Here is a 14,176-nt window from a genome sequence, read left to right on the forward strand (position 1 = left end):
ACCCATGAGGAGGGTGTACACCTGAATTTGCAGGATGAGAGGCCATTGGGGAGCTGGACTGTAGACTGGCCAAGTGCTGGGCCCTGGCTCAGACTGCTGCAGCCAAAAAGATCAGCAAAACTGGCTTAGTCAGTTTGAAGCAAGCAGGAGGCTTTTTTTTTTTTTTTCTTAATTCTCACCAGTGAGACAATAAACCTGGAACTGTGAAAAGACCAGAATTGGACCCAAAGAGGGGGCACCCCAAAAACTGAGACAGTGAAACAAATTTCTCTTTGCTACTCCAGAACTTGAAAGTTATTGTATGCTTGTATTTTTTTCATTATTCTTACATCACTCACTTTATTAGTATTTTTATATTTCTCTTTCTGTTTAGCCTTCTTCACTTGACTGGTTAATCTACATTGTTACTGACTTCCCCTTGTTCTCCCTCTCATAGTTTACTGTTAATTAACTGTCTTTCACTTCACTTGTGTTCCATTAGCACACTATTCTAGGACCTATACTCCCTATTCTAGTTATCCAGATCAATTAGATTCTGTCAAATGATTGTTGCTCCATTACTATTCTAAATAATAGCTGTTCCATACATTTGTAAATACTACACAGAACCCCTCCCAGATCTCAACCCACTTCACTGTTTCCTCAACTTTATTACTGGAGTGGTTAACTCCATTCTCTCACACATTACACCTATTTTCTACCCTTTACTCTCACCTTACCTCATAATTGACCTCCCAAAAATTCACAGCTTTCAGGATCCAACTCACAATACTTCCCCCCTCCCTCGTAACAAGATTCTTATCTTCCTTCTACCCTTTCTAAAAAGTAGTTAGGTGGGTGAATTATCATGGTTACAACTATACATATCCACAGGATCTCCTATCTATTCTCTAAGGACTGGTACATTAAATATCATATACTCCTGCTGTCTTAAACCATTTCGCCTTCCCCCTCCAACCTATCACAAAAAAAGAGTAGGTAGAAGCTGTGAAACTAGGATACCACCTGGAAGAGGAAACCCAGCAACAAATGAAACACCAACAGATAAAAATAGAGGAAGGAGAAGGAGGGAATGGAAGTGACACTAACTCAACCCAGGACCTATCTGGAAATACAACTAAATAGTGGAGAAATTACTCAGAACAAACAACAGAATAAGAGCAAGAGAAAAGCCTCAAAACCTTGTACACATGGAAGAACCAGATCCAACACAACCTGCCCACACCTACACAACAGAAAACACGAGGTGGTGGGCAGACTGGCCCTCAGTTAACCACCTGGTGGGAAGGACCCACCAAAGAGAGACCCAACGTCAACTAAAAACCAAAGACATACACAGAGCCAACATAAATTACAGCCCAAGATCAGTAAGATCAGGAGAGCAAGGAGACTGTACCACTGAATCTCACAGGTATTCCACCACAGAAGTTTACACCATAAATACAGGGGGTCAGAACAGAGCAACTTAAGAAGCAGAGGCTAACAGGAAGACTCTCACAAACAATGGGAAGACAAAGAAACAATCCCCAAATGAAAGGAAAGGAGGAAGCCTCAGAAAGAATGCTAAATGAAATAGAGGCAAGTCAACTATCATATACTGACTTCAAAGCAATGGTTATCAGGAAGCTTAATGAGCACACAGAGAATTACCAGAAACTACAGGGAAACTACAATGAACTCACTACAAACTATATCAACATGAAAAAAGGAAATAGAAACTATCAACAAGGGCCAAGAGGAAATGAAGAATACAATTTCTGAATTGAAGAACACAGTAGAAGGAATAAAAAGCAGGCTTGATGAAGCAGTGGATTGGATCAGTGCGCTGGAGGACAAGGTAGAAAAAAAAACACCCAGAAAGAGCACGAAAAGGAAAAGAGGCTCAGAAAGAATGAAGATGGGTTAATGGAAATGCAGGGCAACATGAAACGTCATAATATCCACATAATAGGGATACCAGAGAAGAAGAAGAAGAGCAAGGGATAGCAAACCTATTTGAAAAAGTAATGATGGAAAACTTCCTTAATTTGAGGAGAGAAAAAGCCATACAAATCTAGGAAACACAGAGAGTCTCGATCAAGAGGAACCCAAGAGGCCCACTGCAAGACACATCATAATTAAAATGGCAAAGTTCCAAGACAAAGGGAGAATCTTAAAGGCTGCAAGAGAGAAAAACCAAGTAACATACAAGGGGGCCCCGTTAAGGCTAGCAGCTGACTTCTCAATGGAAATGCTCCAAGCCAGAAGGGAATGGCAAGAAATATTCCAAGTAATGAGAGCCAGAGGCCTGCAACCAAGACTACTTTTCACTTAAAATGGAAGGCCAAATAAGGAGCTTCCTGGACAAATGAACCTTCAAAGAATATACCTCTTCCAAACCAGCTCTACAGGAGATGCTAAAGGGCTTGCTTTGAGAACAGGAAGAAAAATAGTGAAAGAGAGAACAACACAGGTACCAAAAAATGACAATGAATAAATACCTATCAATAATAACTTTAAATGTAAATGGATTAAATGCCCCAATCAAAAGACACAGGATGGCTGAATGGATAAAAAAACATGACCCACACATATGCTGCCTACAGGGGACCCACTTCAGAACAAAAGACATACAAAGACTGAAAGTGAAGGGCTGGAAACAAATTTGCCAAGAAAATGGACAGGAAAAAGAAAGCCAGGGTAGCAATACTCATATCAGACAAAATAGACTTCAGAAAAAGAGCCATAAAAAGACATCAAGAAGGACACTTCATAAAATTCAAGGGAACAATCCATCAAGACATAAAAATTGTAAGTATATGTGAACCCAACATAGGAGCACCAAAACACATAAAGAAAATCTTGGAGGACTTCAAGAAAGATATCGACAGCAACACAATTATAGTAGGGGATTTTAAAACTCCAATGTAAAGATGGACAGATCTTCCAAACAAAATATCAACAAAGATATTGTGGCATTGAACAATGCCCTAGATGAAATAGACTCAATTGATATATACAAAGTATTTCATCCCAAAGAAGCAAAATGCACGTTCTTTTCAAATGCACATGGAACATTTTAAAAGATAGACCACATGATAGGACACAAAACAAGCCTCACCAAGTTCAAGAAAATTGAAATCTTATCAAGCATTTTCTCTGACCACAAGGGAATGAAACTAGAAAAAAATCTCAAGGAAAACACCCCAAAACACTCAAAAACATGGAGATTCAAGCATGCTATTAAACAATGAAGGGGTGAAGAATTAGATTAGGAAAGAAATCAAAAAGTTTCTGGAAACAAACAAAAATAAACTCAAAACAATCAAAAACATATGGGACACAGCCAAGGCAGTCCTGAGAGGGAAGTTCATAGCAATACAGGCCTACCTAAAAAGAATAGAAACATTTCAAATAAACAACCTAATCCTACACATACAGGAACTTGAGGAACAACAACAAACACACCCCAAAACAAGTACAAAAAAGGAAATAACCAAGATCACAGCATAATTAAATGACATACATATTAAAAGCACATTTCTAAGGGTCAATGAATCCAGGAGCTGGTTCTTTGAAAAGATAAAGAAAATCAACAAGCTGTTAAGCAGGTTCATCAGGAAAAAAAGAGACAGGATCCCAATAACCATAATCAGAAATGAAAGAGGGGAAACCTCAAATGATACCACCAAAATATAGAAGGATTGTAAGAAATTACTAAACAGAACTATGTACTAAGAAATGTGATAACCTAGGTGAAATGGAAAATTCCTACAAAAAATATAATCTTCTCTATTTCAATGAAAAAGAAGCATATAGCCTGAACAGACCAAAAAGAGCAGATGAAATGGAAATAGTAATCACAAAGCTTCCAACACACAAAAGCCCTGGGCCAGACAGTTTCACAAGAGAATTCTATAACCATTTGAGAGTGAGCTAAAACCCATCCCCCACAGATTATTTCAAAAAATTCAAGAAGATGGAAGACTCTCAAACTCGTTTTATGAAGCCAAAGACATCCTAAACCAAAAAACAGATAAAGACACAAAAAAGAAAGGAAACGTCAGGCCAATATTGCTGATGAACATAGATGCTAAAATCCTCAGCAAAACATTGGCAAACCACATCCAGCAATACATTAAAAAGATCATACACTATGACCAAGTGGGATTCATCCCAGGGATGCAAGGATGGTACAATATTCGCAAATCAATAAACATAATACACCACATAAACAAACGCAAAGACAAAAACCACATGATCATATCAATAGTGTGGAAAAGGCATTTGATAAGATGCAGCACCCATTTCTGATAAAAACACTCAGCAAAGTGGGAATAGAGGGAGCATTCCTCAACATAATAAAGGCCATATATGACAGACCTACAGCCAACATCATACTCAATGTACAAAAACTTAGAGCTTTCCCACTAAGATCAGGAATAAGACAAGGATGCCCTCTCTCACCACTCCTATTCAACATAGTATCGGAAGTCCTAGCCGCAGCAATCAGACAAGAAAAAGCAATAAAAGGCATCCAAATTGGAAAGGAGGAAATGAAACTGTCACTGTTTGCAGATGACATGATAGCGTACATGGAATATCCTATAGACTCCACCAAAAAACAACTCGACCTAATAAATGAATTGGGCAAAACAGCTGGATACAAAGTCAATACTCAGAAATCAAAGGCATCACTGTACACCAACAACGAAACTGTAGAAACAGAAATCAGGAAAAAAATCCCATTTGATATAACAACAAGAAAAATAAAGTACCTAGGAATAAACCTAACCAAGGAGATAAAAGACCTGTACTTAGAAAACTACACAACACTGAAGAAAGAAATTAAGGAAGATACAAACAAATGGAAGCATGTACCATGCTCATGGATTGGAAGAATTAACATCATCAAAATGGCCATACTACCCAAAGCAATTTATAGATTCAATGCAATCCCTATTAGAGTACCCATGACATATTTCACAGATATAGAACAAACAGTTCAGAAATTTATATGGAACCATAAACGACCCCGAATAGCTGTAGCAATTTTGAGAGAGAAGAACAAAGCAGTAGGGATCACAATACCTGATATCAAACTGTATTACAAGGCCACTGTAATCAGAACAGCCTGATACTGGCATGAAAACAGGCACATAGACCAATGGAACACAACAGAGAGCTCAGAAATAAACTCAAGTCTTTACGGTCAATTAATATTTGACAAAGGAGGCAGGAACATAAAATGGAGCGAAAACAGCCTCTTCAACAGATGTTGTTGGGAGATCTGGACAGCTACGTCCAAAAAAATGAAACTCAGTCACCAACTTACACCATACACGAAAATAAACTCAAGATGGATAAAAGACTTAAATATAAGTCATAACACCATAAAAGTCCTTGAGGAAAACATTAGCAGGAAAATCTCAGACATTCCACGCAGCAACATCCTCACAGACATGTCCCCTAAAGCAAGGGACATAAAGGAAAGAATAAACAAATGGGACCTCATCAAAATAAAAAGCTTCTGCATGGCTTAAGAAAACAGCACCAAATTACAAAGAGAACCAACAGTATGGGAAAACATATTCACTAATGATACCTCAGACAAGGGCCTGATCTCCAAAATATATAAAGAACTCACACAACTCCCCTCCAGGAAGACAAACAACCCAATTAAAAAATGGGCAAAGGACTTGAACAGACACTTTTTCCAAGGAAGACATACAGAGGGCCCAAAGACATATGAAAAAATGTTCAACATCACTAGCCATCAGAGAGATGCAAATTAAAACCACAATGAGGTACCATCTCACACCAGTCACAATGGCCAACATAAACAAATCCACAAACAAATATTGGAGGGGATGCAGAGAAAAAGGAACCCTAGTGCAGTGTTGGTGCGAATGCAGACTGGTGAGGCCACTGTGGAAAACAGTATGGAATTTCCTCAGAAAACTAAAAATGGAATTGCCCTTTGACCCAGCAATTCCGCTGCTGGGATTATACCCTAAGAACCCTGAAACACCAATCCAAAAGAACCTGTGCACCCCAATGTTCATAGCAGCACAATTTACAATAGCCAAGTACTGGAAGCAACCTAAGTGCCCATCAGCAAATGAGTGGATCCAAAAACTGTGGTACATTTACACAATGGAATTCTACGCAGCAGAGAGAAAGAAGGAGCTTATACCCTTTGCAACAGCATGGATGGAACTGGAGAGCATTATGCTAAATGAAATAAACCAGGCGGTGAGGGACAAATACCATATGATCTCACCTTTAACTGGAACATAATCAATAGAAGAAAAAAGCAAACAAAATATAACCAGAGACATTGAAGTTAAGAACAATCTAACAATAGCCGGGGGGGTGGGGACAGTGGGAAGAGGGGATTACATGAACTACTATAAAGGACACGTGGACAAAATCAAGAGGGTGGGTTGAGGTAGGGGAGGGAGATGGGTTCAGCTGGGGTGGGGAGGAAGGATGGGGAGAAAAGGCACACAACTGTAATTGAAGAACAATAAAAATTAAAAAAAAATAGAAATAATCTGTGGAGATTGGGGTGAGATCTCCCTTAAATGCTCTGTAGAATTCTCCTGTGAAAATGTCTGCCCCAGAGGTTTTGTGTGTTGGAAGCTTTTTGATTACTGTTTGAATTTCATTAGGTATTATCAGTCTGTTCAGGCTTTCTGCTTCTTCCTCATTGATTTTGGAAGGTTATATTTTTCTAGAAATTTGTCCATTTCAAAAGGTTTTCACATTTCTTGGCACAAGGTTGTTTAGTAATTTCTTACAATCCTTTGTATTTGTGGTATCAGTTGAGGTTTCCCCTCTTTCATTTCTAATTGTGTTCATTTGGATCCTCTCTCTTTTTTTCTTGATGAGACTACTTAAAGGCTTGTCGATTTTGTTTATCTTTTTAAAGAACCAGCTCCTGGATTCATTGATCCTTAGAATTGCGCTTTTACATTTAAGGAAGAACTAACCCCTATCCTTCACAGACTATTCAAAAAAATCCAAACTGATGGAAGACTCCCAAACTCTTTTTATGAAGCCAACATCATCCTAATCCCAAAACCAGATAAAGACACAACGAAGAAAGAAAACTTCAGGCCAATATCGCTGATGAACATAGACGCTAAAATTCTCAACAAAATATTGGCAAACCGCATCCAGCAATATATTAAAAAGATCATCCACCATGACCAAGTGGGATTCATCCCAGGGATGCAAGGATGGTACAATATTCGCAAATCAATAAACATAATACATCACATCAACAACAGCAAAGACAAAAATCACATGATCATATCAATAGATGCGGAAAAAGCGTTCGATAAGATACAGCATCCATTTCTGATAAAAACACTCAGCAAAGTGGGAATAAAGGGAGCAGTCCTCAACATAATTAAGGCCATATATGAGAGACCTACAGCCAACATCACACTCAATGGACAAAAACTTAGAGCTTTCCCACTAAGATCAGGAACTAGACAAGGATGCCCTCTCTCACCACTCCTATTCAACATAGTATTGGAAGTCCTAGCCACAGCAATCAGACAGGAAAAAGCAAGAAAAGGCATCCAAATTGGAAAGGAGGAAATGAAACTGTCACTGTTTGCAGACGACATGATAGTGTACATGGAAAACCCTATAGACTCCACTCAAAAACTACTCGACCTAATAAATGAATTTGGCAAAATAGCTGGATACAGAGTCAATACCCAGAAATCAAAGGCATTCCTGTACACCAACAACGAAACTGCAGAAACAGAAATCAGGAAAAAAATCCCATTCGATATAGCAACAAGAAAAATAAAGTACCTAGGAATAAACCTAACCAAGGAGGTAAAAGACCTGTACTCAGAAAACTACACAACACTGAAGAAAGAAATTAAGGAAGATACAAACAAATGGAAGCATGTACCATGTTCATGGATTGGAAGAATTAACATCATCAAAATGGCCATACTACCCAAAGCAATTTATAGATTCAATGCAATCCCTATTAGAGTACCCATGACATATTTCACAGATATAGAACAAACATTGCAGAAATTCATATGGAACCATAAACGACCTCGAATAGCAGCAGCAATTTTGAGAAAGAAGAACAAAGCAGGAGGGATCACAATACCTGATATCAAACTGTATTACAAGGCCACGGTAATCAAAACAGCCTGGTACTGGCATAAAAACAGGCTCATAGACCAATGGAACAGAATAGAGAGCCCAGAAATAAACTCAAATCTATACGATCAATTAATATTTGACAAAGGAGGCAGGAACATAAAATGGAGCAAAAACAGTCTCTTCAACAGATGGTGTTGGGAGATCTGGACAGCTACGTGCAAAAAAATGAAACTCGATCACCAACTTACGCCATACACGAAAATAAACTCAAGATGGATAAAAGACTTAAATATAAGCCGTAACACCATAAAAGTCCTTGAGGAAAACATTGGCAGGAAAATCTCAGACATTCCACGCAGCAACATCCTCACGGACACATCCCCTAAAGCAAGGGACATAAAGGAAAGAATAAACAAATGGGACCTCATCAAAATAAAAAGCTTCTGCAGGGCTAAAGAAAACAGCACCAAATTACAAAGAGAACCAACAGTATGGGAAAACATATTTGCCAATGATACCTCAGACAAGGGCCTGATCTCCAAAATATATAAAGAACTCACACGACTCCACTCCAGGAAGACAAACAACCCAATTAAAAAATGGGCAAAAGACTTGAACAGACACTTCTCCAAGGAAGACATACAGAGGGCCCAGAGACATATGAAAAGATGCTCAGCATCTCTAGCCATCAGAGAGATGCAAATTAAAACCACAATGAGGTATCATCTCACACCAGTCAGAATGGCCAACATAAACAAATCCACAAACAAATGTTGGAGAGGATGTGGAGAAAAGGGAACCCTAGTGCACTGTTGGTGGGAATGCAGACTGGTGAGGCCACTGTGGAAAACAGTATGGAATTTCCTCAGAAAACTAAAAATGGAACTGCCCTTTGACCCAGTAATTCCGCTGCTGGGATTATACCCTAAGAACACTGAAACACCAATCCAAAAGAATCTGTGCACCCCAATGTTCATAGCAGCACAATTTACAATAGCCAAGTACTGGAAGCAACCTAAGTGCCCATCAGCAAACGAGTGGATCCAAAAACTATGGTATATTTACACAATGGAATTCTACGCAGCAGAGAGAAAGAAGGAGCTTATACCCTTTGCAACAGCATGGATGAAACTGGAGAGCATTATGCTAAGTGAAATAAGCCAGGAAGTGAGGGACAAGTACCATATGATCTCACCTTTAACTGGAACATAAGCAATAGAAGGAAAAAGGAAACAAAATATAACCAGAGTCATTGAAGTTAAGAACAATCTAACAACAGCCAGGGCGGGGGTGGGGGGTGGGGGCGGGGACAGTGGGTAGAGGGGATTACAGGAACTACTATAAAGGACACCTGGACAAAACCAAGGGGGAGGGTGGAGAGGGGGGAGGGAGGAGGGTTCAGCTGGGGTGGGGCGGAGGGACGGGGAGAAAAGGCATACAACTGTAATTGAATAAAAAAAAAAAAAAAAAGAATTGCGCTTTTAGTCTGTATGTCATTTAGTTCTGCTCTGATCTTGGTTATTTCCTTCCTTCTACTTGCTCTGGGATGTCTTTGTTGTTGTTCCTCGAGTTCTTGTAGGCATAGGGTTAGGTTGTTTGTTTGAAATGTTTCTATCTTTTTAAGGTAGGCCTGTATCGCTATGAACTTCCCTCTCAGGACTGCCTTTGCTGAGTCCCATAGGTTTTGGGTTGTTGTGAGTTCATTTTCATTTGTTTCCAGAAAGGTTTTGATTTCTTCCCTAATCTCGTTCTTGACCCATTCATTGTTTAATGGCATGCTTTTCAGTCTCCATGATTTTGAGTGTTTGGGGTTTTTTCCTTTGGGGTTGGTTTCTAGTTTCAGTCCCTTGTGGTCAGAGAAAATGCTTGATATGATTGCCATTTTCTTGAATTTGTTGAGGCTTGCTTTGTGTCCTATCATGTGGTCTATCTTTGAAAATGTTCCATGTACCCTTGTAAAGAATGTGTATTTTGCTTCTTTGGGATGAAAAGCGCTATAAATATCAGTGAAGTCCATTTCATCTAGGATATTGTTAAGTGACACAATATTCTTCTTGATATTTTGTTTGGAAGATCTGTCCATTTTTGACAGTGGGGTGTTAAAGTCCCCTACTATAATTGTGTTGCTGTCAATATCTTTCTTGAAGTCCTCCAAGATTTTCTTTATGTATTTGGGTGCCTCTTTGTTGGGTGCGTATATATTTACAATGTTTATGTCTTTTTGGTGGATTCTTCCTTTGAGTATTATGAAGTGACCTTCTGGGTCTCTGTTTAGGGCCCTTCTTTGGAAGTCTATTTTTTCTGATATGAGTATTCCTACCCCTGCTTTTTTTTTTTTCCTGTCCATTTGCTTGGAATATTTGTTTCCAGCCCCACACTTTCAGTCTGTGTAGGTCTTCTGTCCTAAGATGGGTCTCTTGTAGGCAGCATATGTGTGGGTCATGCTTTCTTATCCATTCAGCTATTCTATGTCTTTTGATTGGAGCATTTAATCCATTTATGTTTAAGGTTATTATCGATAGGTAGTTATTCATTGCCACTTTTTCCTACCTGTGTTCCTCTCTCTTTCTCTTTTCCTTCCTTCCTTTACAGCAGCCCCTTTAGCATGTCTTGCAGGGCTGGTTTGGTGGAGGTATATTGTTTTAGACTTCTTTTGTCTGAGAAACTCCTTATGTGGCCTTCTATCTTGATTGAGATCTTTGCTTGCTAAAGTAGCCTTGGTTGCAGGCCTCTGGTTCTCATTACTTGGAATATTTTTTTGCCATTCTCTTCTGGCTTGTAGCGTTTCCATTGAGAAGTCAGCTGCTAGTCTTAACCAGGCTGCCTTGTATGTTACTTCTTATTTCTCCCTTGCTGCCTGTAAGATTCTTTCTTTGTCTTGGAATTTTGCCATTTTAATTATGATTTTTCTTGAAGTGAGCATGTTTGGGCTCCTCTTTATTGGGACTCTCTGTGTTTCCTGTATTTGTGTGACTTTTTCTCTCATCAGATTAGGGAAATTTTCCATCATTACTTTTTCAAACAGGTTTTCTATCCCTTGCTCTTCTTCTTCTTCTCTTTCCTGTATCCCTATTATATAGTTATTATGCCGTTCCATGTTGTCCTGCATTTCCCTAATCCCTCTTCATTCTTTCTGAGCCTCTTTTCTTTTTGTTGCTCTTTCTGGGTGTTTTTTTCTACCCTGTGTTTCAGCTCGCTGATCCGATTCTCTGCTTCATCAAGTCTGCTTTTCATTCCTTCTACTGTGTTCTTCAGTTCAGAAATTGTATTCTTCATTTCCTCTTGGTCCTTGTTGATAGTTTCTGTTTCCTTTTTCCTGTTGATACAGTTTGCAGTGAGTTCATTGTAGTTTCTCTGTAGTTTTTGGTAATTCTCTGTTAGCTCAGTGAACTTCCTGATAACCATTGCTTTGAACTCAGTATCTGACAGTTCACTTGCCTCTTTTTCATTTAGCATTCTTTCTGAGGCTTCCTCCTTTTTTTTTCATTTGGGGATTGTTTCTTTGTCTTCCCATTGCTTGTGAGACTCTTCTTGTTAGCCTCTGCTTCTTAAATTGATCTGTTGTTACTCCCTGGTTTTATGGTATGAACTTTTTGATAGTGCCAGTAAGATTCAGTGGTGCCGTCTCCTTAATCTCCTGAGCTCCCTGGTCTTGGGCTGTCATTTATGTTGGCTCTCTGTATGTCTTTCGGTTTTGATTGTTGTTGGGTCTTTCTTTGGTAGGTCCTTCCCTCGAGCTGGTTAGTTGAGGGTCACTCTATCTACCATGTCTTGTATTCTGTTGTGCACATGTGGACAGATTGTGTTGAATCTGATTCTTCTGTGTCTTCGAGGTTTTGAGGCTTCTCTCTCACTCTTGTTCAGTTGTTTGTTCTGAGTAATTTCTAACTATTTAGTTGTATTTCCAGATCAGTCCTGGATTGAGGTTAGTGTGGCTTTCAATCCCTTCTTCACCTTCTTCCATTGTTATCTGTTGGTGCCTCCTTTGTTGGTGGGTTTCCTCTTCCAGCAGGTGTACTGGTGTTCCACCACTCCCACCTTGCAAGTTCTCCTGAGTAGCAAAGTGAATTCTGTCTCACTGTCTCGGTTTTAGGATGACCCCTGTTTGGGTCTAACTCTGGTCTTTTCACAGCTCCAGGTTTTATTGTCTCATCTGTGGGAAAAGGAGAAAAAAAGAAAAAGGGATGGAAGGGAAAAGGAATAGAAAAGGAAAGGAAGGAAGGAAGGAAGAAGGAATAAAAAAAGATCGGAAGAAAGAAAGGAAGAAGGGATTTTAACAAAAATTTAAATAAATAAATAAATAAATAAATAAAAGAAGGCAGGAAGAAGGAATAAGAAAGTAAAGGAAGGAAGGAAGAAGGAATTAAAAAGAGAAAGAAGGACAGAAAGGAAGAGGGAGTTAAAAAAAAAAATCTTCTGCTGGCTTTAAACTGGTCAGGCCAGTTCTGCTGGTCTTCCTGTCTGTGAAATGGGGTTGGGGTCGGGGATGGTTGGAGGGATTGGTCTCACTTTTCTCCCTTCCTGAGCCATACTCTTCGCTGTTGTCCAGCCTATAGTACAGTTCCTCAGGGTCCTTCTGCTGCCCTCTAGGCCTTCAGTCCACCAGTTGTGCTGACCTTGAGGTGCACCAATTAGGGGCAACTCACACTCCACTTTCTTGCTCTTTGCTGTCCTAGATGCTAGGTGCTCTCAGTGCTCCTTCAGGGTAGTTCAGCTCCCTACTGAGTCAAGTCTTTCTGGGTACTGCACTCTTCCCCAGCCCTGCAGCTCCCCTCTGCTGGGCGTTCTGCCTTCCTCCTAGAGAGCCAGTAGGCCCTGCAGGGCTGTGTGCACAGGGGCTAGGTGCTTCAGGCATGGTCTCCCACGGGCAGCGAGGCCTCTGATTCGGCTGCGAATCCACCAGGGGCTTCAGGTGTGGGCACGCAGGCTGCTGATCGGGGTGCCCACCTACCCTGGCTTCAGGTGTGTGCTGGGGCTGCTTATCTGGTGTTCACAGTCCAGGGGCTGTGGGGGTGTGGACTCAAGAGGCCACAGCTGCTGTGAAGAATTCTCTGAAAAGCCTCTGAGTGCCTCTATTTTCTCTTTTTCTTTTTGAGAAATTCCTCCTATTCAAGGCCCCCGATCCAAACAAGCACCTGGCCTCTCACACAGCCCAGCCTGGCTCTCTCCCAAGAATCTTGCAGCAGACCCTGCGGCCCCACCTGGGGCTTCAGCCACCCTGGTCCCCTCACTGGTCCCAGGGACCTTATTGTCCTTAAGCACTCTTCTTACCATCTGATTTTTCAATGTCCTCTACAATTTTTAGTCTCCGATCTTCATATATGCTGGAATACCACTGGCTGTTCGCTCTGTTCCTCAGATCAGCTGGGCTTTCACCGGTGCGCAGGGGAAAGTGAACTCCACTCCCACCTATCTCTCTGCCATCTTCTGCTTTTTTCATTGTCACACTTTAACTTTTAAGTCTCTATATAAATTCAGCCTTAGAATTTCATATAGTAAATAATACTCAAGTGGCTTTCTGATTTTTTAAATAAACACATGCTTTTCTGACATACCCTTCAACATCAAAATTAAATCTGTTAGCAGAAAATCATATTCTCAACACAATCTTTTTTTAAATTAAATGTATTGGAGTAACATTGGTTAGTAAAATCATATGGGTTTCAAATGTATAATTCTATGTAATACATCATTTGTATATCGCATGGTGTGCCCACCACCCAAAGTCAAATCACCATAATTGGCCCCCATTACCCTTTACCACTACTTGCCCTTCCTACCTTCTGGTAATCAACATACTTTTATCTGTGTCTACAATTTCAATTTTACTTTAGAATACTAGTTGTTAATTACTCCATCCGTCTCTTTTAAAATTGTTCTGTAGAATTAAGATATAAAAATTGAATATAAAACTGCTGGCTTTACAACAGTCTGAAAATTCACTGAATCAATCAGAGAAATGTAAGTAATGAATAAATAGGGGAAATAAGTACTAAATAAAAATAGGGGATACTACACAGCAGAAAAGAAGAAGGAATTCCTACCTTTTGTGATA

The sequence above is a fragment of the Desmodus rotundus genome, chromosome 7 (genome assembly GCF_022682495.2).
Source record: "Desmodus rotundus isolate HL8 chromosome 7, HLdesRot8A.1, whole genome shotgun sequence".
NCBI classification, from domain to species: Eukaryota; Metazoa; Chordata; class Mammalia; order Chiroptera; family Phyllostomidae; genus Desmodus; species Desmodus rotundus.